Source organism: Salvelinus sp. IW2-2015, linkage group LG6.2, assembly GCF_002910315.2.
Source record: "Salvelinus sp. IW2-2015 linkage group LG6.2, ASM291031v2, whole genome shotgun sequence".
NCBI classification, from domain to species: domain Eukaryota; kingdom Metazoa; phylum Chordata; class Actinopteri; order Salmoniformes; family Salmonidae; genus Salvelinus; species Salvelinus sp. IW2-2015.
Window position 1 is genome coordinate 25,794,732 of NC_036846.1, and position 27,168 is coordinate 25,821,899.

Consider the following 27,168-nt stretch of genomic DNA (forward strand, 5'->3'; position numbering starts at 1 on the left):
ATAGCCTGAGAATGTTCTCTAACTCTGTGGTTCGGATCAAGCGCATAGCCTGAATGGTCCAACGATGCTGGGTTCCATAGGGCATGTAGCCTGAATGATGTCCACAACTCTGTTTTCCATCATCGTTAGCGCCTGAAATGTCTAACTTCTGTTCCATAGCGCATTTAGCTTATAGCTTTCAACCTTATGGGGAGGATATCTATAAACCAAGCACCGGCATTATGTTGAGAGTTTTTTATACTTCGTAATAGTGTCACGTACTGAGAGATTGGGTTGGCCCACATTTCAAATCTGAGGGCTTCACGTTTACTGTTGAGAATAGGGACCCGCCCATCCTCAATATGCTAGTTAAGATGATGTAGTGGGGAAATACCCTGGTGCTATAACTTCCAAGTTCTAGGTTCACATACTGGAGATGAGGTGGAGTGCGCCACATTCTGCCACTTTCCTAGTACAGCTACTAGAGATATAGAGCTGCATCCGCAATGATATCAGTGCGTATTCTCCCAAAAGTGTGGCACTTACATCGTATTGTCGCCATCTGGGATTCAAAGAGCATTGGATTGGTGTAAGCCTGTGTGCGTAGCTGAGGGAGTTTTCACTGTGTATGTTGCAAGGGTGTCATATTGTAAGGAAGGGTGGGAGTGCAAGCTTCCAAGAGAGGATGTCGAAACGCAGGCGTGCATTCTTTGAGTAGGTCGTTGTTGGTAGAAGCGAGCTTATGATTGGTTTGGTGGTTACGCTGTCTACGACAGTCGGCTGATCAGCATGGGACTGGGTGGTTGTGTTACGGCGTGGTCTACGACAGTCTGATAGTGCCTGGGACAGTGGTTGTTTACCTGTCTGACACAAGTCTGATAGTCTGGGACAGTGGTTGTTTTACCCTGTCTCTACACAGTCTGATAGCCTGGGACGTGGGTTGTTTACCTGTCTATCACAGTCTGGGAGCAGTGGTTGTTTTACCTGTCTACACAGTCTGGGACAGTGGTTGTTTACGCCTGTCTAACGAGGTCGTGTAGAGAGTCTTGGGACAGTGGTTGTTTCCCTGTCTAACACAGTCTGATGGAGTGGCCTGGACGGTGGTGTTGTTTACCTGTCTACACAGGTCTGATAGTCTTGGGACAAGTGGTTGTGGTTCTGCTTGGTCTATCGACTGTCTGACTAGTGCTGGGAGGACAGTGGGTTGTTTTACGGCCTTGTCTAGCGACGCAGATCTGATTAGGTATGCTCGTGGGACACTGTGGTTGTTGTAGTAGCTTTGTCTACATGCAGGTCTGATAGGCTGGGACGCTGGCGAAGGTTGTGTTTGAACTCGTTTGTGCTAATGCGTAGCAGTCTGGGGTACGATTGTCGGCGTAGCGGTCTGTGTTGCTGTCCCGTGGTGTCTATTCGACAGGTCTGGGACTTGATGTAATGTGGGTTGTTGCCCTGTCTAGACTTGTGCTGAACATGGATCGTTGGAGACGAGTGGTTGTTGTATACTCTGTCTATTCTACAGCTTCTAAGTGGGTTGTTGTATCAACCTGCCTCACGATCGGAGTTGCTGGACAGGTGTGTTGGTTGTCTACACAGCGAGCTGAGTGAGACTGTAGATCAGTTGTAGTGACATAGTCCAGGAGGGTAACACAGTCTGAGGTAGTCGCTATACGTGACGCCGTGCGTGTGTTGTATTATTCTGCTTATCGATGTTTGCAGGGTGTCTGATAGGTCTGGTGGATACAAGTGCTATTATGTTTAGGTGTTCTCACACAGATCTAGGGTTCCAGTTCGGGTGGCTGTGTGGTGTTCGGACGCCTGTCCTCAATGTCACCACAGGTGATAGAGTCTGAATCAGTCTGGGAACAGTGGCCATCGGTCTTAGATAAGTGCTTTACTGTTCTACTGGGTTAGGCAACACTGTTTAGAAAAGCAACTGGGTGTTAGGGACCCAGAGTTGAAGCGTGACTGCATGCTTGTGGTGTTACACGTGGTTTGGACTGTGGTATTATCAGTGTGACCGAACCATCTGGTCTATGACACGAGTTGCTGCTAACTTCGTTAGATTAGGTGACACGGTTGAGGTTGTTCTGTCGTTTATGAGCATTGTGGCAGCAATCACACAGATCCTCGCGTTGATGTTCACGTAGGAGTAGTTTGTAGTCTACGGTGTGATACGACAGGATAAAAAAGCATTCTGCATCCAGGAAATATCGAGATTGTTCGTTTGAGAGAGGTAAGGAGGACCACAAGCCTCGCATGTCCCAGGAGTTGATCTTATCATATGAACTGGTTAGAACGGTACTGTCTACACAGTACTGCAAATCAAAGTCTGGGACAGTGGGTGTTTCGTATTGAGCACTGTTCTCAACACGACTAGCATCTGATTAGAGAATGTGCCCCTAGAGGACACGTGGATTGTTTAACTTGTCTTACCCACCAAGTGCTGATACGTACTAGGCGATAACATGCGGTAGACCTTGGGTTGCTTTTGCACGACTGGCTGTACAAACAGAACACTTCTGGGACAGGTGCGTTTTTCTTCTTGGTCAGTACAACAACGATCTCTGTGACAGTAGGGTTGTTAGGTGTACGTAAGTCTAGGCACAGGTACTGGGACCAGATCGATTGTTACTGGGTTACCCTCGCATGCTGACATATCCAGAGGTGATCACTGGGACAGTGTGTTGTGTTTTGTACCGATGGGTCTCAGAGGTAAACAGTCGTCGATTATGTCCTCGAGCGACAGTGGGTTGTTCTTAGCTGAGTCCTCAACACAGATAGCGATGTGGACAGTTGGGTTGTTTTACCTTGTCCCTACAAGCCTCTGGTGCAAACGCTGCCCTGGGCGCAGGACTTAGTCAAGTCGTTGGGTGTTTTAACCTCGCTATACCAAGCGCGAGTGTTACATGATAGATCTGGGTGAACACTGTGGATTGTTTCACCATGGATCTATTGGTCTCCCTTAGTGCTGAGTAGTTGACAGTGTGCTAAGTTCACACATCGCTCGTGGGCATGTTGTGATACGTTGAACACTGTCTAGACAGTCTGATAGTCTGGGACAGTGGTTGTTTACCTGTCTACACAGTTCTGATAGTCTCGGAACGGTGGTTGTTTACCTCTCTACCAGTCTGGTGGCAGTGCGTTGTGAACATGTCTGAGTCTGAAGTCTTATTCCTGTCTAGAGTCTGGATAGCGGAGTGCGTTGTTTTTACCTGTCTACACAGCGTACTGGAACGGTTTGTTACTTCAGTCTGATGCGGGACAGTGGGTGTTGTCCTACGTTGACCATTGTTTACCTGCTACACTCGTGTACGTGTGTTACCTCTGCAGCACGTCTGAGAGCGGGTGTGGGTTGGGAATCGGCCTGGGCATCAATGAACCACGAGCAGGCAATTATCAGAGGAAGCTGTGCGCTTGTTACCAGTGGCCACCCACCTCCCTCCTCTCGCTTCGCCATGAGGGGCACACATAGCTCCCTTGTTGGTGTAGTGTGATCAAGCTCACTCCAATCGACGCGGAGACACGAGGCTCACATCCCGACCACAACTGCAAACAATCTGTACGGACGAAATGAAAGCGGTTACAAATCGGGTTTTGGGATTGTGCTCTGATGAGTGAATCTTCTTTTAAGGGAGGGAGAATCTCAGGCTTCCTTAGCAGGAGAGGAATGGGAGGTTGTTGAGGAACAATCTTCAGTGGCAGAGGGAAGGAGGGTTGAGGAAACATTTTCCTATGGCAGAGAGGGAAGGAGGGTTGAAGGAAACATCTTCCATGGCAGAGAGGGAAGAGGGTGTGGAGGAACATCTTCCATGGCAGAGAGAGGGAAGGGAGGGTTGAGGAAAATCTTCCTATGACAGAGAGGGAAGGAGGGTTTAAGGAAACATCTTCCATGGCAGTAGAGGGCAAGGAGGGGTTGAGGAAACATCTTCCATGGACAGAGAGGGAAAGGAGGGTTGAGGAGAGACTAATCTTCCATGGCAGAGAGGGAAGGGAGGGTTGAGGAAACATCTTCCATGGCAGAAAAGGGAAGAGGGTTGGAGGGAAACGATCGTGTCCATGGGCAGAAGGGAGGAGGTTAGAAGCTTTCAGACGGAGGGAAGAGTGAGAAACATGCTTCCAAGAGTGGAGAGAGGGATAGAGGAAAGGAGTTAGTGGCAGATGAGATGGTTCATGCATTCACATGGCAGATGAAAGGAGGAGGAGGGTTGAGGGAACACTTCTTCCATGGCATAAGGAGAGGGAGGGGTTGGGACAACATCTTCCATGAGCAGAGAGGGTACAGGAGGGTTTGAGGAAACATCCTTCCAGGCAGAGGAGGGACTGGAGGTTGAGGCACCATCTTCATGGCAAGAAAGGGGAAGGAGGGTTGAGGAATCATCTTCCATGTGGCGAGAGGGATGGTGGACTTGGCAGGAGGGTTAGGAGAGTAGAAACATCTTCCATGGCAGAGAGGGAAATTGCGGAACTCCATGGCAGAGGGAGAGGGTTGAGGAAACTTCATCGTTCCAGTGGCAGAGAGAGGAGGGTAGGACACTAGGAGAGCAGGTTGAAGGAGACATCTCCATGTGCACATTGAGGGCAAGCGCAGGTTAGGAAAACAGTTCAGAGAAGGGAGGAGGTTGAGGAAATCACTGCCCTGTCGCTGGCGAGAGGGAGGAGGGTTTGAGGAACACGATCTTCCATGGCAGAGGAGGAAGGAGCGGTTGAGGAAACATATCTCCATGCAGATAGGGAATGGAGGGTTGATAGGGACATCTTCCATGGCAGAGAGAGGGAAGGAGGAGGTTGAGGAAACATTTCGATGGCAGAGAGGGAAGGAGGGTTGAGGGAGAACAATCTTTCCATGGCAGAAGGGAAGGAGGGTTGAGGAAACTATTCTTTCCTGGCAGAGAGGGAAGAGGGTTGAGGAAACATCTTGCCATGGCAGAGAGGGACAGGAGGTGTGAGGAAACAGTCTATGCCATGGCAAGAGGAAGGAGGGTTGAGGAAACCATCTTCGCCTGGCAGAGAGGGAAGGAGGGGTTGGAGGAAACATCGGTCCCATGGCAGAGAAGGGATGGAGGGTTTTAAGGAATACCGATGCTTCCAATGGCAGAGGGGAAGGAGAGTTGAGGGAAGACATCTTCCATGGCATGAAGATGGAAAGGAGAGGTTGAGGAAACATCTAGCAGGGGAAAAAGCGGTAGATTTATCTTCATGGCAAGAGTGAAGGAGGTTGAGGGAAACATTTCTCATGGCAGAGTAGGAGAAGGAGGGTTGAGAAACATTTACCCATGGGCAAGAGAGGAAGGAAGGGGTTGAGAACACATCTTCTCCCTGTTCGTATGTCTTCTTGACCCGCAGAAGTTCCAGGAAGACTGATCTTAAAGGTGTTTTTATAGTAGAAAACCACTGCAGGAAACGTTTGGATGGAGTAGGGTCTTGTGATTGACAGTTGTTATTTATGTCGTAGCAGCTTGTAGTCTAGCCAGGCTTACGCACAAAGAAAAGCATTAGTTGTTTTGATACGCAAGGTCATGCATTATCGCCCAAAAAGGTGTCTACATAACAGAAGCGCAGAGAGCATAATTGTGTGTCCTGTGTGTGCGTGGTTCCTGGCTCGTCAGACATGTGTCACAAACTTCTTTCCTTTCATGTTGTAGCTTATGTCTTGAAATAAGTGGTGTGTTTTTAGTTAAGTGAACTGTGTCCTGCATCGCTGTCAAATGTATTTTAGGACGAGCCACTTACTTTCCGTTCGAGACTGCGGTGGACTCCCATAGTCCGTGCGCGTGGCGTGACATGCTGGCCACGGATTGTCCACCTGTGCTTAGCCTGGGGGTCCCACCTCTCCACTGTAATTCATGTAACTCCCATACCATATGGCCAGGCCGGTATCTGCATACATGGGCCTCCAAGCACTGTCAATATAGCCTGGGGGAGGAGAGTTATGTAGAAGAGAAGGGACCATACTAACCTCTGTGGGTGATGTTGCGTGGTAGTGGGTGTTGGGTGGTGTGTGGGTGTGTTGTGGGTGGTGGTGATGGGGTGTGGGTGTGGTGTGGGTGGTGTTGTGTGTGTTGGTGTTGTTGTGTGTGTGGTGATGTGTGTGTGTGGGGTGTGGTGTGTGTGTGTGTCTCAACCATGATGCTCATTTGAGAACAGCTAAAGTGCTGTTAGATGAGTCACCGATGTGTGGAACTGACTGAATGTAGGCTATTCTATTCTCCAAACAGACCTGGGTTCAAATACTATTTGAAATCATTTAAAATACGTTATTTCCGATTGATTAAGCTTGCTTGGCTTAATAATGGAACCAATAGAATAATCCCAAAACTACAAACTCTGCACGCCCAGAACCAGGCAGGCTAGGGCAAACTTAGTATTTGAAAGATTTGAAATAGTACTTGAACCCAGGTCTGTTCTCCAAACAGGATGGATATAAAACGCTGTTAATCCTGCTATTGCTGGGGTCACAGAGGAAAGTGATTTTCCAACAACAATGAATAGGAAGTTACTGTACAACACAATAGATAGATTTATCCAGTGCATTCGGAAAGTATTCAGACCTTTTGACTTTTAGACACATTTTGTTACGTTACAGACTTATTTTAAAATGGATTAAATAGTTATTTTTTTCCATCAATATATGCACAATACCCTATAATGACAAAGTGAAAACAGGTTATTAGAAATTTTAGCAAATGTACAACAAAAAAAAGAAATACCATATTTACATAAGTTTTCAGACTCTTTGCTATGAGAGTCTAAATTGAGCTCAGGTGCATCCTGTTTCCATTGATCATCCTTGAGATGTTTCTACAACTTGATTGGAGTTCACCTGTGGAAAATTCCATTCATTTTACATGATGTGGAAAGGCCCACAGTTGACAGTACATATCAGAGCAAAAAACATTTTCTGTAGAGCTCAGAGACAGGATTGTGCCGAGTCACAGATCTGGGGAGGGGTGCCAAAGCATTTCTGCAGCATTGAAGGTCCCCAAGAACACAGTGGCCTCCATCATTCTTAAATGAAAGAAGTTTGGAACCACCAAGACTCTTCCTAGAGCTGGCCGCCCGGCCAAACTGAGCAATCAGGGAAGAAGGGTCTGATGGTCTGTTTATTTTACTAGGCAAGTCAGTTAAGAACAAATTCTTATTTTCAATGACAGCCTAAGAACAGTGAGTTAAAGCAATAGTAGTAGAGCAGTCACAACCTGACTGAGAAGCAACATGACATGGTATGAAAGCCAAAACAAAACTAAATGGGAAATATTATTGACATTACATTGCACTCTTCACTGGCTGTCCCAAAACTGCACATTTTGGCTTTTCACAAAATAATTATTAGATTTTTTCTTTATCTTTTATAGTTTCAAATTCTTTGTATTGAATTATAATTTTGGGAAATAAATATTATCTTAGGTCGGAGTATTTGTCACAGTGTAATAGGAAATGCAGTTCTGTCTACCTCTCCCCTGGAGCAGAGTGAGCACAGCCTGTCCTCTCTGGCCAGCCAGGTTTGTCTGTGACGACCGGTCTCTATAGCCAGACTGTCCTCTCTGGGCAGCCAGGTTTGTCTGTGACGACCGGTCTCTATAGCCAGACTGTCCTCTCTGGNCTCTCTGGGCAGCCAGGTTTGTCTGTGACGACCGGTCTCTATAGCCAGACTGTCCTCTCTGGGCAGCCAGGTTTGTCTGTGACGACTGGTCTCTATAGCCAGACTGTGCTCACTGAGTTTGTACCTAGTCAGTGTTTTCCTCAGTTTTCTATCAGTCACAGTGGTCAGACAGTCTGCCACCATGTACTGTCTGTTAAGAGCCAAATAGCATTGAAGTTTACTTAGATTTTTTTGTGGTGTCTTTCCAACAGGTGATATATTATTTTTTTTGCTTTGTGATGATTTGGTTGGGCCAGATTTTCTGAGTGCTGTCCTGAGGCTCTATGGGGTTGGTTTGGGTTAGTGAACTGAGCTTCAGAACCAGCTGGCTGAGGGGACTCTTCTCTTGTTTCATCTCTTGACATTGTAGAGCTGTGTGATGGAACATTTTGGGGGTCACTTGTTTTTAGATGGTTGTAAAATTTGAAGGCCCTTTTTTCTATTCGAATAAAGAGGGGGTATCGGCCCAATTCTGCTCTACATGGGTTATTTGGAGTTTTTCTTTGCACTTGCAATACAGTTTCGCAAAACTCTACATGCAGTATTTTGATTGGATGTTTGTCCCATTTGGTAAATTCACTGTTAGAGAGTGGACCCCATTCTTCACTGTTAGAGAGTGGACCCCATTACTTCACTGTTAGAGGGTTGGACCCCATACTTCACTGTTTAGAGAGTGGACCCCATACTTCACTGTTAGAGAGTGACCCCATACTTCACTGTTAGAGATGGACCCCATACTTCACTGTTAGAGAGTGGACCCCATACTTCACTGTTAGAGAGTGGACCCCATACTTCACTGTTAGAGAGTGACCCATACTTCACTGTTAGAGAGTGGACCCATACTTCACTGTTAGAGAGTGGACCCCATACTTCACTGTTGAGAGTGGACCCCATACTTCACTGTTAGAGAGTGGACCCCGTACTTCACTGTTAGAGAGTGGACCCCACACTTCACTGTAGAGAGTGGACCCCATACTTCACTGTTAGAGAGTGGACCCATACTTCACTGTTAGAGGGTGGACCCCTACTTCACTGTTAGAGAGTGGACCCCATACTTCACTGTTAGAGAGTGGACCCTACTTCACTGTTAGAGAGTGGACCCCATACTTCACTGTTAGAGAGTGGACCCCATACTTCACTGTTAGGAGAGTGACCCATACTTCACTGTTTAGAGAGTGGGACCCCATACTTCACTGTTAGAGAGTGGACCCCATTACTTCACTGTTAGAGAGTGGACCCCATACTTCACTGTTAGAGAGTGGACCCATAACTTCACTGTTAGAGAGTGGACCCCATACTTCACTGTTAGAGATGGACCCCATACTTCACTGTTAGAGAGTGGACCCCATACTTTCACTGTTAGAGAGTGGACCCCATAACTTCACTGTTAGAGAGTGGACCCCATACTTCACTGTTAGAGAGTGGACCCCATACTTCCTGTTAGAGAGTGGACCCATACTTCACTGTTTTAGAGAGTGACCCATACTTCACTGTTAGAGAGTGGACCCATACTTCACTGTTAGAGAGTGGACCCATACTTCACTGTTAGAGAGTGGAACCCCATTACTTCACTGTTAGAGAGTGACCCCGATACTTCACTGTTGAGAGTGGACCCCATGACTTCCACTGTTAGAGAGTGGACCCCTACTTCACTGTTAGAGAGTGGACCCCATACTTCACTGTTAGAGAGTGGACCCCTACTTTTCACTGTAGAGGTGGACCCCATACTTCACTGTTAGAGAGTGGACCCCATACTTCACTGTTAGGAAGTGGACCCCATACTTACACTGTTAGAGAGTGGAGCCCCATACTTTCACTGTTAGAGAGTGGACCCCTACTCACTGAGTGGACCCTATACGTGAAGTGGACCCATACTTCACTGTTAGAGAGTGACCCCATACTTCACTTGTTAGAGAGTGGACCCATACTTCACTGTTAGAGAGTGGACCCCATACTTCACTGTTAGAGAGTGGACCCCATACTTCACTGTTAGGAGTACCCCATACTTCACTGTTAGAGATGGACCCCATACTTCACACTGTTAGAGAGTGGACCCCATACTTCGCTGCCATATAGAGCAATTGGTTCTATAACTGATTGGAAAATGTTAAGCCAGATTCTAATTGGAAATTTTGATTTTGATGTTCCTTTTAATTGCATAAAATGCTCTTCTTGCTTTGTCTCTGAGCTCATTCACAGCCATGTGAAAGCTACCTGTGTTGCTGATATTTAGTCCTAGATATGTGTAGTTTTTGCGTGTGTTCTAATTAGAACTGTGTCAAATAGATTTATATTTGCCATCCTGATTTCTGGACCTTTTTGGAATATCATTCTATTCATTTTTTAAAGATTAACGGTCAGAGCCCAGGTCTGACAGAACCTGTGATTAATGGTCAGAGCCCAGGTCTGACAGAACCTGTGATTAATGGTCAGAGCCAGGTCTGACAGAAACTGTGATTAACGGTCAGAGCCCAGGTCTGACAGAACCTGTGATTAATGGTCAGAGCCCAGGTCTGACAGAACCTGTTTATTAACAGTCAGAGCCCAGGTCTGACAGAACCTGTTATAACATTCAGAGCCCATGGCTGACTGAACCTGTGCTGATGATCTAGGTGCTTCTGTAACCCCTCCTTAGTGGGAGACAGCAGCACAGGTAATCTGTCTACAGCAGACCCTCCTTAGTGGGAGACAGCGCAGCACCAGGTCATCTGTCTACAGCAGACCCTCCTTAGTGGGAGACAGTAGCACCAGGTCATCTGTGTACAGCAGACCCTCCTTAGTGAGAGACAGTAGCCCAGGTCATCTGTGTACAGCAGACCCTCCTTAGTGGGAGACAGCAGCACCAGGTAATCTGTCTACAGCAGACCCTCCTTAGTGGGAGACAGTAGCACCAGGTCATCTGTGTACAGCAGACCCTCTTAGTGAGAGACAGCCAGCACCAGGTCATCTGTCTACAGCAGACCCTCCTTAGTGGGAGACAGTAGCACCAGGTCCATCTGTCTACAGCAGACCCTCCTTAGTGAGAGACAGCAGCACCAGGTCATCTGCGTACAGCACACCCTCTTTAGTGGAGACAGCAGCACCAGGTCATTTTGTACAGCAGACACTTGATTTCAGTGTTGTATAGGGTGATACCAGGTGCTGCCGATTTGTCTAATGTTTTTGCCAATTCATTAATGTAGATGTTTTACCTCTACCGCTTCTCTCTCTCCGGATCCGGGATCCTCCTCATCAAAAAACTGACTAGCATAGCCTAGCAGCACTAAGGAGCAGGATTCATATACTCTTTCATGAAATACTCGAAAGCAATAAAAGCATATGAATGTAAAACTTGAATCAGCCATCATTCTTTGATTTTTAAAATGTTTACAGCGAACAACACAATATGTTCTATAGCTAACCACAATAGCCAAACACACAAACCGCATATTTTCACCATGTTCCACCGCATAGGTAGCTTTCACAAAACCGACAAAAATAGAGATAAAATTAGGCACTAACAAGAAACAACTTCATCAGATGACAGTCTAAACATTTATACAAACATTATTGTTTGTTCGAAACAGTCTATTGAGGTATAAATCATAGTTTACAGGCAGCTACCATCAAAAATATCACCAAAGCAGCCAGAATAATTACAGAGAGCAACGTGAAATACCTAAAATTGACTCATCAAAAACATTTATAAAATACATGGTGTACAGCAAATAAAGAATAAATACACTTGTGATCAGACAATATTTCCGATTTTGTAAATGTTACAGCGAAAACACAATATAGAATTATATTAGCTTACCACAATAGCCAAACACACAAACGCATTTATTCACCGCAAAGGTAGCTTTCGCAAAAACCAGCAAAATATATAAAATGAATCACTAACCTTGAACAAATTCATCAGATGACAGTCTTATAACATCATGTTATACAATACAACTATGTTTTGTTCGAAAATGTGCATATTTAGAGCTACAAATCCTGATTATACATTGTGAATACGTAGCATCGATTCACCAGAATCTCCGGAGATATTTTGGACACTCACCTAATCTGACCAAAGAACTCATCATGAAACTTGACATAAAAATACTTGTTGTACGGCAAATGAAAGATACACTGGTTCTTAATGCAACCGCTGTGTTAGATTTTTAAAAATAACTTTACCATAACATACAGCTTGCGTTATTGCGAGACAGCGCTCACCAAAACGGCGGAGAATAGGACTCAACATTTTACACAGAAATACGAAATAACATCATAAATGTTTTCTTACTTTTGTTGAGCTTCCATCAGAATGTTGTACAAGGAGTCCTTGGTCCAGAATAAATCGTTGTTTGGTTTTAGAATGTCCATTTCTTCTGTCGAATTCGCGCCACAATGCTAGCCAAGGTTGCTAACATCCCCATCCTCTCTTGACGCAAAGAACGGAAAACTCCAAAAGTCCCAATAAACGTTGAATAAACTGATAATCCTACTTTATGATGTTATTATCACATGTATCAAATAAAATCAGAGCCGGAGATATTCGCCGTGTAAACCGAACGCTTTTCAGAAGCCAATGTCGAGCTCCGCGGCGCGCCTTGGAAGACAAAGCAAATTCCTGACCTGCCACTCCAAAAGCTCTCATTCGACCTCAGCTCAAGCTAGACACCCCATTCCACCTTCCACTGCCTGTTGACATCTAGTGGAAGGCTTATGAAGTACATGCATATCAATAAATAAAAGCCAGTTGAATAGGCAGGCCCTGAAACAGAGCCTCGTTTTCAGATTTTTCACTTCCTGTATGGAAGTTTGCTGCAAAATGAGTTCTGTTTTACTCACAGATATAATTCAAACAGTTTTAGAAACTTGAGAGTGTTTTCTATCCAATAGTAATAATAATRTGCATATTGTATGATCTAGAAAAGAGTACGAGGCCGTTTCATTTGGGCACGATTTTTTCCAAAGTGAAAACAGCGCCCCCGTATTGACAAGAAGTTTAAATAGTGTTGGACTTATTGGGCAGCCCTGTTTCACTCCACGTCCCTGAGAGAAGAAGTCTGTTTGCTTGTTGCCAATTTTAACTGCACATTTGTTTTTAGTGTACATTGATTTAATGATGTCATATGTTTTCCCTCCAATACCTCTTTCTATTAGTTTATAAAAATACCTTTATGCCAAATTGAATCTAATTATTTCTTGAAGTCTACAAAACACGACTAGATTTTGCCTTTCTTTTAGTTTACTTGTATGTCAATTAGAGTTTGGAGGGTATAAATGTGGTCTGTTGTACGATCATTTAAAAAAAAATCCAATCTGGCTTCTGCTTAGGACGTTGTGCTCATCAAGGAAATGATTTATGATCTATTTATCAATTTTCCCCAAGTTGCTGTTAACTCAAATTCCTCTATAATTATTTGGGTCAAATATCGAGGGAAAATACCTGCAGTGGGGATAATGTTGAAGAATTTACTATAGCCAATTTAAAATTGAGGTCTGTATATTTGATAATTTAATTTAAAATAGCATGAGCATCACAGGCCTTTTGGGTTCGGAGTGTGCATAGTTTCCCCAAAAATTATTATTCTGTAATTGGGATATCCACACGATTCTGATAGTCTTTGACTGCTAATTCAAGGATTTGTAATTTTTCTTGTATATCTTTTTTATTCTGGGCTCTTTGTTATATTGCTGTAGAGGTTTGCAAAGTGATTTCTCCACATATCCCCATTTTGGATAGCCAGTTCAAATTTTCCCAGAAGTGGTTTGATTCTACGGATTCCTCAATTACATCCAGCTGATTTCTAACGTGCTGTTCCTTTTTTCTGTTCTGAAAAGGTGTGTTTGTATTGCTTCAGTGTTTCCCCATATTGAAGGAGTAGATTTTTGTTGTCTGGATCTCTGTGTTTTTGATTAGATATATTTCTCAATGACCTCCTTAGATTTCTCCAATCATTATCAGACCATTTTTCATGATCTATTTTTTTTGGTTTACTCTTATGTAACTTTCGATTAGCCAAGGAGGCTAATTTGTTAAATATAAAGTTTATGTTCCAAACGGCCAAATTTACACCTTTGTTGCTGTAGGAGAATATTAAGGCTAAAACGTTGTCCATTTGTTGTGTATTTTTGCGCTACTAATTGCTTTTTGGTAGATTTCTGTACTGTTTGCACTCCATCTATAGGCCTGTTTAGTACCATGTAATTTATTGGGCCGTGATGCTTCATGGTTGGGTTCTGCTCTTCTCAGATACACTGTGATTTTACTGTGTTCTGAGAGAGGTGTTAGTGGGCTGACTGTGAAGGCTCTGAGAGAGGTGTTAGTGGGCTGACTGTGAAGGCTCTGAGAGAGGTGTTAGTGGGCTGACTGTGAAGGCTCTGAGAGACTCTGGTTTGAGGTCGGTGATGAAGTAGTCTACAGTACTGCTGCCAAGGGGTAAGCTGCAGGTGTACCTATCAAAAGAGTTCCTCTCTCTCTGTCTCTCTTTCTCTCTCCTCTCTCCTCTCTCTCTCTCTCTACCTCTCTTTGTCTCTCTCTCTGTCTCTCTCTCTGCTCCTCTCTCACTCTCTGCCTCTCTCTCTCTCTGCCTCCCTCTCTCTCTTTCACTCTCTCTCACTTACACAATTCCTATATAACACCTTGGCAGGCTACCGTACGCCTGCTCTGTTTTTCTCTTTTCTCATACGTTTCATATCAGGAATGGCTTGATTCACAGTTGAAATTGGAAAGAGAGAGGATGGAAAGAGTCTAGTGCGGAGGAAAGTCAGTTTGTGCCAGCCCTCCAGTTCAAAGACCAGAGTCCATACACGCACAGCCTCAGCTCGGAGAGGGCCCCCTATGCACCTGTGCACCTAGGATCTCTAGTCAAGTATTCATCTCACTCGTCTGTGAGATGTGTGGTTGACTTTTATGAGCTATGGGTGAACATGTTTTCCCCAGAGGTTACAGTGAATAGTATTACCGGGTCTCCTTTGATCGGGGCTGTAGCAGATAGCTCTTATATACTTTGCTTGTGGTGAGCACGGTTTTACTGTGAAGATGTGAGGAGCTGCATGCGCTGCTGGCTATAAGCCTGTTGTGTGTATTCAGAAAAGAAGGAACGATATGTCAAATCAACCACAACTGGTTTAATTAAAATGACTATTTCCGATGAACTTCATTCGTACAGAATGTAGAATGTTTTATACCCGATGTTCCTTTAGAATAATGTTGTGCCCTAAACCAGAACGTTACCAGCCTATATATACAGTGCATTCGGAAAAGTATTCAGACCCCTTGACTTTTTCAAAATGTTGTTTTCACTAATCAATCTACACAAAATAAGCCAAAATGACCAAGCAACTGAAATAGCACATTTACATAAATATTCAGATTGGTCACGTACACATGTTTAGCAGATGTTATTGCGGGTGTTGCAAAATGCTTGTGTTTCTAGCTCCAACAGTGTAGTAATATCTAACAAGTTACATCTAACAATTTCACAACAATACACATACAAATCTAAAGGAATGGAATCAAGAATTTATAAATATTTGGACGAGCAAAGTCAGAGCGGCATAGACTAAAATACAGTAGAATAGAATACAGTATATACATATGAGAATGAGTAATGCAAGATATGTAAACATTATTAAAGCGGGAAGTGATTTCAAGTATATGTTTATAGGGCAGCAGCCTCTAAGGTGCTAGTGATGGCTATTTAACAGTCTGATGGCCTTGAGATTTTTTTCAGTCTCTCGGTCAAAGCTTTGCTGCACCTGTACTGACATCACCTTCTGAATGATAACGGGATGAACAGGCAGTGGCTCGGGTGGTTGTTGTTCTTGATGATCTTTATGGCCTTCCTGTGACATAGGGTGGTGTAGGTGTCCTGGAGGGCAGGTAGTTTGCCCCCGGTGATGCGTTGGGCAGACCTCATTACCCTCTGGAGAGCCCTGCGGTTGCGGGCGGTGCAGTTGCCGTACCAGGCGGTGATACAGCCCGACAGGATGCTCTCAATTGTGCATCTGTAAATGTTTGTGGGTTTTAGGTGCCAAAACAAATTTCTTCAGCCTCCTGAGGTTGAGGCTGTCTGTGTGGTTCACTGTCTGTGTGGGTGGACCATTTCAGTTTGTCAGTGATGTGTACGCCGAGGAACTTGAAGCATTCCACCTTCTCCACTGCAGTCCCGTTGATGTGGATAGGTGGGGCTCCCTCTGCTGTTTCCTGAAGTCCACGATCAGCTCCTTTGTTTTGTTGACGTTGAGTGAGAGGATATTTTCCTGGCACCACTCTTCCAGGGCCCTCACCTCCACCCCTGTTGGCTGTCATTTCATTGTTGGTAATCAGGCTTACTACAGCCACCACCATCCTTCACCGTAGGTTTGGTGCCAGGTTTCCTCCAGACGTGACGCTTGCCATTCAGGACAAAGAGTTCAATCTTGGTTTCATCAGACCAGGGAATCTTGTTTCTCATGGTCTGAGAGTCCTTCATGTGCCTTTTGGCAAACTCCAAGCGGGCTGTATACTGAGGAGTGGCTTCCGTCTGACCACACTACCATAAATGCCTGATTGGTGGAGTGCTGCAGAAATGGTTGTCCTCCTGGAATGTTCTCCAATCTCCACAGAGGAACTCTGGAGCTCTGTCACTTGAAACTATGTCTAAAGACTGTTCACACCCTGAGGAAGCCATTGGAAAAGGGATCTGGTTGATATCCCTTTAAATGGACGAAAGGCAGGCAATGGAACAATGATTTTTCAAAATAAGAGTCACTTCCGGGTTGGATTTCCTCAGGTTTTCGCCTGCAAAATCAGTTCTGTTATATTCACAGACTCACAGCATCTGGACCTGAGAAATAGGCAGCTTACATTGGGAACGTTATTTTTCCACACATAAAAATTCTGCCCCCTAGCTTCAAGAATCAATTATCCACTACTACTATTATTATTGCTGTTGGTCCCACCATTCTTTTACTTATGTCCACCTTGACAATGTAAGTAATTTAACTTGCCATTCAATGAAGAGAGAGAGAGAGAGAGAAGAAGAGAGAGAAGAGAGAGATAGAAGAGAGAGAGAGAGAGAGAGAGAGAGAGAGAGAGAAGAGAGAAGAGAGAGAGAGAGAGAGAGAGAGAGAGAAGAGAGAGAAGAGAGAAAGAGAGAAGAGAGAGAGAGAGAGAGAGAGAGAGGAGAGAGAGAGAGAGAGAGAGAGAGAGAGAGAGATTGTTGATCTTACTGTCTGTGTGGGCAGAGACGAATGTCTACTGTCCTGTACCACAAAAGCCTGGGCCTCGAGTAGAGACAGTACAGCCACTACTGTATCTGCTGTGCTTGTGCTGCAATAGTATAGGTATAAATGTAAATAATTTGAACAAAAACTGTAAACCCACCAAGTCCGTGTCTGTGTGTTAGACATGGGAGGCAGGTGGACCGACCTTGTTTAAGGGTTGTAACACTCCACCATGTTGGATGTTTTCAGCCCGTCGGCCCCCACCAGTACAGCTTGTCGTCGATCACTCCACCCCGAACTGCAGCCTCCGGCCGTTCATCACCCCCAGCTGGGTCCATGTGTTGTCCGCAGGTCATACTTCTCTATGGTCCGTAGAATCCTATTAGGAACAGACAAGGAGATTCTATATATCCTATAGGAACAGACAAGGAATATCATAGATCCTATAGGAACGACAAGGAGATCTATGATCCTATAAACAGACAAGAGATCTAGTAGATCCTATAGGAGACAGATCAAGGATATCTATAGATCCTATAGAAACAGACAAGGAGATCTATAGTCCTATAGGAACAGACAAGGATATCTATAGATCCTATAGGAACAGACAAGGATGATCTATAGCAGATCCATATGAACAGGACCAAGGAGATCTATAGATCCTATAGGAACAGACAAGGAGATCTATAGATCTCTATAGGACAGGCAAGATCATAACTAAGAACAACGAAGGAATCTATAGATCCTATAGGAAAGACAAGGAGATCTTAACCTAGAAGACCAAGAGATCTTTAGATCCTATAGGAACAGACAAGGAGATATATGATCCTACAGGAACAAAGGAGATCTTATAATCCTAGAACAGACAAGGAGATCTATAGATCCTATAGGAACAGACAAGGAGATCTATATAGATCCTACAAGAACAGACAAGGAGATCTATACTCTATAGGAACAGACAAGAGGATCTATAGATCCTAGGAACAGACAAGGAGATCTATAGATCATATAGAACATAGCAAGGAGATCTATAGATCCTACAGGAACAGACAAGGAGATCTATAGATCCTATAGGAACAGACAAGGAGATCTATAGATCCTATAGGAACAGACAAGGAGATCTATAGATGCTATAGGAACAGACAAGGAGATCTACAGATCCTATAGGAACAGACAAGGAGATCTACAGATCCTATAGGAACAGACAAGGAGATATACAGATCCTACAGGAACAGACAAGGAGATCTATAGATCCTACACAAACGGAGGATGATGCTGACGACTTTAGGTGATCGTTTTTGGAGGTTTAGCGTTGAATCTTATTCTGTTCTGATTCCTAGGACCCTCTATATCTATCATAGTGTTTGATTAAACATCTACATTTTCCTATATTGTGTGTTATCAAACACACTTGGTAATGTGTTCTATTAAATGTACACTACCGTTCAAAGTTTGGGGTTATTTAGAAATGTCCTTGTTTTTTAAAGAAAAGCACATTAAAGGCCAGCATCCCAGAGTACCCTCTTCACTGTTGACGTTTGCGGGTACTATTTAATGAAGCTGCCAGTTAAGGACTTGTGAGGCATCTGTTTCTCAAACTAGACACTCTAATGTACTTGTCCTCTTGCTCAGTTGTGCTCCAACTCCTCTTTCTATTCTGGTAAGAGCCAGTTTGCGCTGTTCTGTGAAGGGAGTAGTACACAGCCTTCTACGAGATATTCAGTTTCTTTGCAATTTCTCTCATGGAATAGCCTTCATTTCTCAGAACAAGAATAGACTGACGAGTTTCAGAAGAAAGTGCTTTGTTTCTGGCCATTTTGAGCCTGTAATCGAACCCACAAATGCTGATGCTCCAGATACACAACTAGTCTAAAGAAGACCAGTTTTATTGCTTCTTTAATCAGGACAACAGTTTTCAGCTGTGCTAACATAATTGCAAAAGGGTTTTCTAATGATCAATTAGCCTTATCAAATGATAAACTTGGATTAGCTAACACAACGTGCCATTGGAACACAATAGTGATGGGCCTCTGTACGCCTATGTAGATATTCCATAAGAAATCTGCCGTTTCCAGCTACAATAATCATTTAACAATGTCTAATCTGTATTTTTGATCAATTTGATGTTATTTTAATGGACCAAAAAAAATTGCTTTTTCAAAAACAAGGACATTTCTAAATGACCCCAAACTTTTGAACGGTGGTGTGTATCTAGACTGTATAGGATCCATTTAGGTATCAGATAAATGTGTGTTTGTCCATGGAATGAAAGGGTTAACCTCCGTGGTGTGGATTGAGCTGTATTACGTTAGTAGCCTAATAGACCTGAAGTCTGGAACAATAAAAGCGACGTCGTGGTCGGGGCGAGATCGACGGTGACGTCACACATTAGCGGGCGTCCATCTTGGTAATGTTCAAAACTCAATGATCAAAACCTGTGGATGTCACACCATGATCCGCTTCACCTGTCTTTGTTCTTGTCTCCACCCCAAGACTATGAAACGCACCCTATTCCCTATATCGAGCTCTAGTCCAAAGTAGTGCACTATATAAAAAGGGAGTAGGGTGCCCTTTGGGACGCAAAACCCTATATAGGGCACTTCTTTTGACCAGAGCCCTATGGGCCTAGTGCACTATATAGAGGGAGTAAGGGAATGCAGCGTAGGTCTAACCCTTGGTAGCGTCCATGCCTCCCACAGCGTAGAGTACTCCTACAGTGGACTTCCTGGGTTTAGTCCTGGGGCTCTGGAACATGAGGCGACGCTCCGGAAGCAGATGGTACTTCATGGCTTCCATTAGAAGCTTCTGGCATTCCATGTCATCTGAGAACATGGTATTGTTCTCCAGGTCAGCTAGGAGCTGGAATTCAAAGGAGAGTTATTTTCTGTTCAGTTCAGTTAATCGTTATTATACCTTAATGGCAATTTTATGTGCAGCATAAAAAAAAAGATGTATGAAAATACACAACACACACAAAAAAACAGTGTGATTGTATAACATAAATGTACGTCTTTCAACCCGGAAGCAGTAACATTCAACCAGGAAGCAGTAACCAGTAAGGGTCCATTGTCCTCTGGTCAAATGTAGTGCACTATATAGGGAATAGGGTGCCATTTGTGATGAAGTCATTGATAACCTACTGACTACCTGTGGAGGTAGAAGAGGCAGGCGGATTTCGGCCAGGAGCACCCCAAGGTCCTGCTGGCGATGCTGAACATCGAACCGCACCCACATCATCAGAGCCTGGAAGATGGTCTCCTCATCTGGTATGTTTATGTCATCACTGGCCAAGAGTTTGACGATCTCAGCCGTAGGAAGCAGGAGAAACTCCTGGTTCTGAATCACCTCTAGGAAGTGCTCCTGAAACAGGGATGTAACAGGGAGGAGGACTTAGTGGGAAAGGGAAAATACTGCAACCCAATCTTACAGATGAGGGTCACCAAAACCCGAGTTTCATCTGGACGTTGAGTTGCAAAATACTTACATGCAATTTTCAGGTGCTGCCTGGATAGAAAATACAATGTATAAATGAAAGAAGACATCACTTATTGCATGTAGGAGTTAATCATTCATTGGGTAAATAAGTACATTAGGTTGATAAATCGGTTAGGTAGATCTAGGGTAAACAATTTTATCGATAGGTGTATTGTTGTTTACAACAACAAAGAACTATCTACGTACCCGAAATCAGGAGTAGAATCATACATTCTTGGAAAACGTGATTAAGAAACGGCCTGAGCTGTCTGTCTCAGGCCCTAAATATACAGTCAATACCGACCGAAGGCCTCATTTGTTACTCGGGTTGATGGACTCTCAGAATTTGACTGACATAGGAAACAAATCCGTCGATAAATCAGACGGTGAACTTATTTAAACCTAACGAGCAACAAAATGTGGACATCAATGCTGCTAACATGGGCCAACAGGACCTGTAGGCCACAGAGCGGAAAGGAAAGGGCGGTGGGGAAGTGTACCTCGTCGGTAGTAGAACTGACCTGTAAGCCACAGAGCGGAAAGGAAAGGGCGGGGTGGAGGGAAGTGATAACCAGGGATCGTCGTAGAGTAAGAACAGACCTGTAAAAGCTACAGAGGCGGAAAGGAGAAAGGGCGGTGGGGTAAAGTGTATCACATAGTCGGTAAGTAGAACTGACCCCTGACTTCAAAAGTCACACAGATGCTCGGTAATAGGAAGAGGGCGCGCTCGGTAGAAGTGTAACCGAGTCGAGATACGAAGTTACTTGGAGACATGGATTGTAGTAAACTGATCCTGTTAAGCGCAACAGAGTCGAGAAAGCGGAAATGGGCCGCGATGGGGGAAAGTGTACCTACCCGTTGGAGTAGAACCCTGACTGTAAGCACAGAGCGGAAAGGAAAGGCGGTGGGGAGTGTTACCTGTCGGTAGTAGAACTGACCTGTAGCCACAGAGCGGAAAGGAAGGGGCGGTGGGGAAGTGTACCTACGTGTAGTAGAACTAGAACCTGCTAAGCCACAGAGCGGAAGGAAAGGCGGTGGGGAAGTGTACTGTCGGTATAGAACTGACCTGTAAGCCAAGAGCGGAAAGGAAAGGGCGGTGGGGAAGTGTACTCAGTCGGTAGTAGAACTGACCTGTAGCTCACAGAGCGGAAAGGAAAGGGCGGTGGGAAGTGTACCTAGTCGTAGTAGAACTGACTGTAAGCCACAGAGCGGAAAGGAAAGGGCGGTGGGGAAGTGTACTATCGTCGTAGTAGAACTGACCTGTAAGCCACAGAGCGGAAAGAAAAGGGCGGTGGGGAAGTGTACCTCGTCGGTAGTGAACTGACCTGTAGAGGCACAGAGCGGAAAGAAAGGGCGGTGGGAGTGTACCTCGTGTAGTAATTGACCTGTAGCCACAGAGCGGAAAGGAAAGGGCGGTGGGTGAAGTGTACCTCTGTCGGTAGTAGAACTGACCTGTAGCCACAGAGCGGAAAGGAAGAGGGCGGTGGGAAGTTGTATCCGTCGTCAGGTAGGAAACTGACCTGTAAGCCACAGAGCGGAAAGAGAAAGGGCGGTGGGAAGTGTACCTAGTCGAGTAGTAGACACTGACCTGTAGCCACAGAGCGGAAAAGGAAAGGGCGGTGGGGAGTGTACCTCGCCGTAGTAGAACTGACCTGTAAGCCAGAGCGGAAAGGAAAGGGCGGTGGGAAGAAGCTGTAACGTCTAGTCGGTAGTAGAACTGACCTGTAAGCCACAGAGCGGAAAGGAAAGGGCGGTGGGGAAGTGTACCTCGTCGGTAGTAGAACTGAATGCATTCAACTGAGATGTGTCTGTAACGGCTGTTTGAAGAAGAAAGGAGAGGACCAAGGTGCAGCGTGGTATGTGTTCATGACTTTTAATAACACTGAACACTAGAACAAAAAATAACATAAGTGGAACACAACGAAACCGTCCTGTCTGGTGCAGACACACAAAACAGAAAACAACTACCCACAAAACACAGGTGGGAAAAAGGCTACCTAAGTATGATTCTCAATCAGAGACAACGATAGACAGCTGCCTCTGATTGAGAACCACACCCGGCCAAACACATAGAAATAGACAACATAGAACAAAAACATAGAATGCCCACCCCAACTCACACCCTGACCAAACCAAAATAGAGACATAAAAAGGATCTCTAAGGTCAGGGCGTGATAGTGTCTTCCGTATTTACCACAGATTAATCACGTAACTGTTATCAGATCTCTATGCTAGCAGAGAACATAGTGACAACACACTGCCAGAAATGTAATGACTAAACATGTTCTGATTGCAAGCAAGTGATTAACTGTTAGTCTGAAACTTAGTCCGTATGAGGTAAAATACACCCGTAACAGACAGATTGGTGCTAGTTTAGAAAATAAAGAGTATGTTCAATTTGGAGCTTGCTATACATCTTTATATAGATTCATTTTCCAGTTGTTGGTCATCATCCCAGGCTATAACCAGGCTATAAACACAGTACATGTGTATATATATACTAGGGCTTTGTGTTATTGTCTCTACTAGCTTCTTCAATAATGACTCTCTCTGGATAGTACCAGACGATGCTATATAAAAGCCCTTTATGCTGCTCTGTAATGTTCAACATGCAGGAGATATAAAKGACTAGAACAAAATCTGTTGTCTAGGAACAAGACCCTGAGCTGTTATTTATTGCACCAGCAAGAATAAACGTTGACGCATTTAACATTGCTTAGATGCAAGTGCCTACGAAAAGTAAGCATTATTAATTGATCATTAATCTGTTACAAATTACAGTTGGCTTCACAGAATCTATCATGATTGGGCATTAGTATCTTAGCAGCGACAAGCCTAATGRAATTTAGTCTCCTTCATTGATCTGTTCTGGTAATACAGAAGGACAGATCTTACATCCTACACGCTGTTGTTTGACGTTGGTATAGATTCATTATTTGTAATTACCATCAGCCAGAATGCTGACAACAAACTTAATACATTGATTCTGCTGGCTACACTGCAGACTCTTCGATTCACAGACATTTAAAGGCTGAGTCCAAAATGACACCCTATTCCTAGTGCACTACTTTCAACCAGAGCCCTATTCCCTATATAGTGCACTACTTTAAACCAGAGCCCTATTCCCTATATAGTGCACTACTTTCAACCAGAGCCCTATTCCCTATATAGTGCACTACTTTCAACCAGAACCCTATTCCCTATATAGTGCACTACTTTAAAGCAGAGCCCTATTCCCTATATAGTGCACTACTTTCAAACCAGAAGCCCTATTCCCTATATAGTGCACTACTTTCAACCAGAGCCCTATTCCCTATATAGTGCACTACTTTCAACCAGAGCCCTATTCCCTATATAGTGCAATACTTTTCATCAGAGCCCTATTCCCTATATAGTGCAATACTTTCAACCAGAGCCCTATTCCCTATATAGTGCACTACTTTTTAACCAAAACCCTGTGGGCCCTGGTCAAAAGCAGTGTACGATATAGTGAATCGGATGCCATTTCAGACACACCCCATTCATTATACAAGAAGACAAACCTGAGGTAAGAAACAGTGGGGGAAAGAAACGTGYTGATCTACCCAAGAAGAAAGATTTRWAAAAATATGCATGAGATGCTTTGGTTGAGTTTGTTTAAGTTGAAACAGAACTTCTAGCATCAATTAAAAGGGCACTAATCTGAAATGTTTTTTTTTGTGGCTAATTCTGACAAAAGACTACTGAAATCTAACATGAGGACTTAAACAACCGGGCCTTGCTCAAAGAAAGCAGGTCAAGGTTTAGGACACAGCGTGATTGAGTCTATATAGAGGAAAAATTACACTTCCTCTCACAAAGGAACAGGATTACACAGAACATAGAACATCCATCCAGCGTAAACTAGCGGGGGAAAAACATCCTTATCAAAATAACAAGCTGTTGATTCAGAACCCAGATGACAGTTGTACAGGAAGCTCTGTGACTCTCCGTTGTGTACCAAATGGTACCCTATTCCCTATATAGTGCACTTGGCTCTGGTCAAAGGTATAGCAAATAAGGTGCAATTTGGGACATTTCTTCCATGTTCCTTATTGGAGGGATTGAACAGGAAGTGTTCGTGCATAGATTAACCTCTCTGTCCTAGACTGGGCTCTATTTAAACAGAGCCCAGTAGATAGAACAGCTATCTCCATAAGTTGTTTACTCCGTCGGCCGGAGACAGCAGAGGACATTATCTAGTAAATAAATACTGCATCTTCTTGATCCTGTGAAAAAAATGTTTGAAATAAATATTACAGCTGTATTTTGGTTAAAACCAACCTACCTGTCAAAACGTTAGCCGACATGCCTCAACATTATTAGCCACAAATTAGTTAACCTTGATCAAAAAAGGATAACACAAATGWATTTCAATCAAACCCTAGAGTTTAAAATTATATTTGTACTTTAGCTAAGCATTCAATGGCCATCCAACCCCTAACAATGTGATGTAAACCTAATGCAACCTACAAACGGAATACATGCAAACAGCCCARAAAAACATATTTGAATGTCATTTTTTGGAGTTTAGGCTGTGTAAATCTGGTTAGATTCCTACCATAGTGTAGTTGTGGGCCACGTTGAGCAGATCCATGCATCCCTGGGCRTCAGCGAAGGAGCGTATCCCCAGGCAATTAGATGGATGGAGTTGTTTCATGAGGAAGTTACAGCAGACCTCAATGACTTGCGAGAGCTGTAGAAGGCAGGCTGCCGCCAATAAACTCTCTATGATCTCCTCCTTCAATTCAAGGACACCTGCAACATTAGCAAGATATGTTGTTACAGAGAACAATGGAAGCAGAGCTTCATATGACCTCCAAAAACATCCCCAGGCCTGGGGCACAGGAGAGAAAATTACTAAAAACATCCCCAGGCCTGGGGCACAGGGGAGAAAATAACTAAAAACATCACCAGGCCTGGGGAACAGGGGAGAAAATAACTAAAAACATTACCATGCCTGGGGCACAGGAGAGAAAATAACTAAAAACATTACCATGCCTTCGGACACAGGGGAGAAAATGGCAGATTGACAGACGTGGGGATTTGATGCTGCCCTTTATGCACCAGCCGGCTCCATGGGTATTACTGGATGGATACGTTCAAATGGCACCTTTTTCCTAATTTAGAGCATTATTTTGACCAAGCCCTTTGGGCCGTGGTCCAAAGTAGTGCACTTCATAGGAAATAGGGTGTCATTTGAGATACATAATTGAGGGTTGCGGAGTACTCACCAGTGTATGCAAAGTGGACCAGAGATCTCAAGGATTCTGGATCCACCCCCTCCATCTTGATCTCCTCCTGTTTGGCCTCTCTCACGTTACTGGTGAACATGGCAGCAAAGTAGTCAGATACTGCACTGAGGACCAGTCTGTATAGGACAACACCAACAAGGTAGTGGTCAGAGACTGCACTGCAGTATCTGACCACTACCTTGTTGTGTTGTCCTATACAGACTGTCTTAGTGCAGTCTCTGACCACTACCTTGTTGTTTGTCCTATACAGACTGGTCCTTAGTGCAGTTCTGACCACTACTTGTTGTGTGTCCTATACAGACTGGTCCTTAGTGCAGTCTCTGACCACTACCTTGTTGTTTGTCCTATACAGACTGGTCCTTAGTGCAGTCTCTGACCACTACCTTGTTGGTTTCCTATACAGACTGGTCCTTAGTGCAGTCTCTGACCACTACCTTGTTGTTCCCTATACAGACTGGTTAGTGCAGTCCTCTGACCACTACTTGTTTGTGTTGTCCTATACAGACTGGTCCTTAGTGCAGTCTCTGACCACTATTTGTGGTATTTTTTCCATTATATTTTAGACCTTGGTTCCTTTTGCATGTGAATTATTATGATGTCCTATACAGACGGTCCTTAGTGCAGTCTCTGACCACTTACTTGTTGTCATTACAGGACTGGTCCTTAGTGCAGTCTCTGACCACTACTTTGTTGTTGTCCTATACAGACTGGTCCTTAGTGCAGTATCTGACCACTACCTTGTTGGTATTGTCCTATACAGACTGGTCTTAGTGCAGTCTCTGACCACTACTTTGTTGTTGTCCTATACAGCTGGTCCTTAGTGCAGTCTCTGACCACTACTTTGTTGTCCTATACAGACTGGTCCTTAGTGCAGTCTCTGACCACTACTTGTTGGTGTTGTCCTATACAGACTGGTCCTTGTGCAGTCTCTGACCACTACCTTGTTGATGTTGTCCTATACAGACTGGTCCTTAGTGCAGTATCTGACCACTACTTGTTGTTTGTCCTATACAGATTGGTCCTAGTGCAGTCTCTGACCACTACTTGTTGGTTTGTCCTATACAGATGGTCCTTAGTGCAGTCTCTGACCACTACCTTGTTGATGTTGTCCTATACAGACTGGTCCTTAGTGCAGTATCTGACCACTACTTTGTTGGTGTTGTCCTATACAGACTGGTCCTTAGTGCAGTCTCTGACCACTATCTTGTTGGTATTGTCCCGTACAGGTTGGCCTCAGGCAGTCTCTGACCACTACCTTGTTGATGTTGTCCTATACAGACTGGTCCTTAGTGCAGTATCTGACCACACACTTTGTTGGTATTGTCCTATACAGACTGGTCCTCAGTGCGTCTCTGACCACTACCTGTTGATGTTGTCCTATACAGACTGGTCCTTAGTGCAGTCTCTGACCACTACTTTTGTTGGTGTTGTCCTATACAGACTGGTCCTTAGTGCAGTCTCTGACCACTACTTGTTGTATTGTCCCGTACAGGTTGGTCTCAGTGCAGTCTCTGACCACTACCTTGTTGGTATTGTCCCGTACAGGTTGGTCCTCAGTGCAGTCTCTGACCACTACCTTGTTGGTATTGTCCCGTACAGGTTGGTCCTCAATGTGCA

The 27,168-nt window shown here is 44.3% G+C and overlaps 1 pseudogene; it reads right to left on the bottom strand.

Annotated features, from left to right (window-relative positions):
* Positions 1 to 1,218: 1,218 nt before the first annotated feature.
* LOC111966038 (kelch-like protein 4) overlaps positions 1,219 to 27,168 on the bottom strand; it is a 51,317-nt pseudogene continuing 25,367 nt past the window's right edge.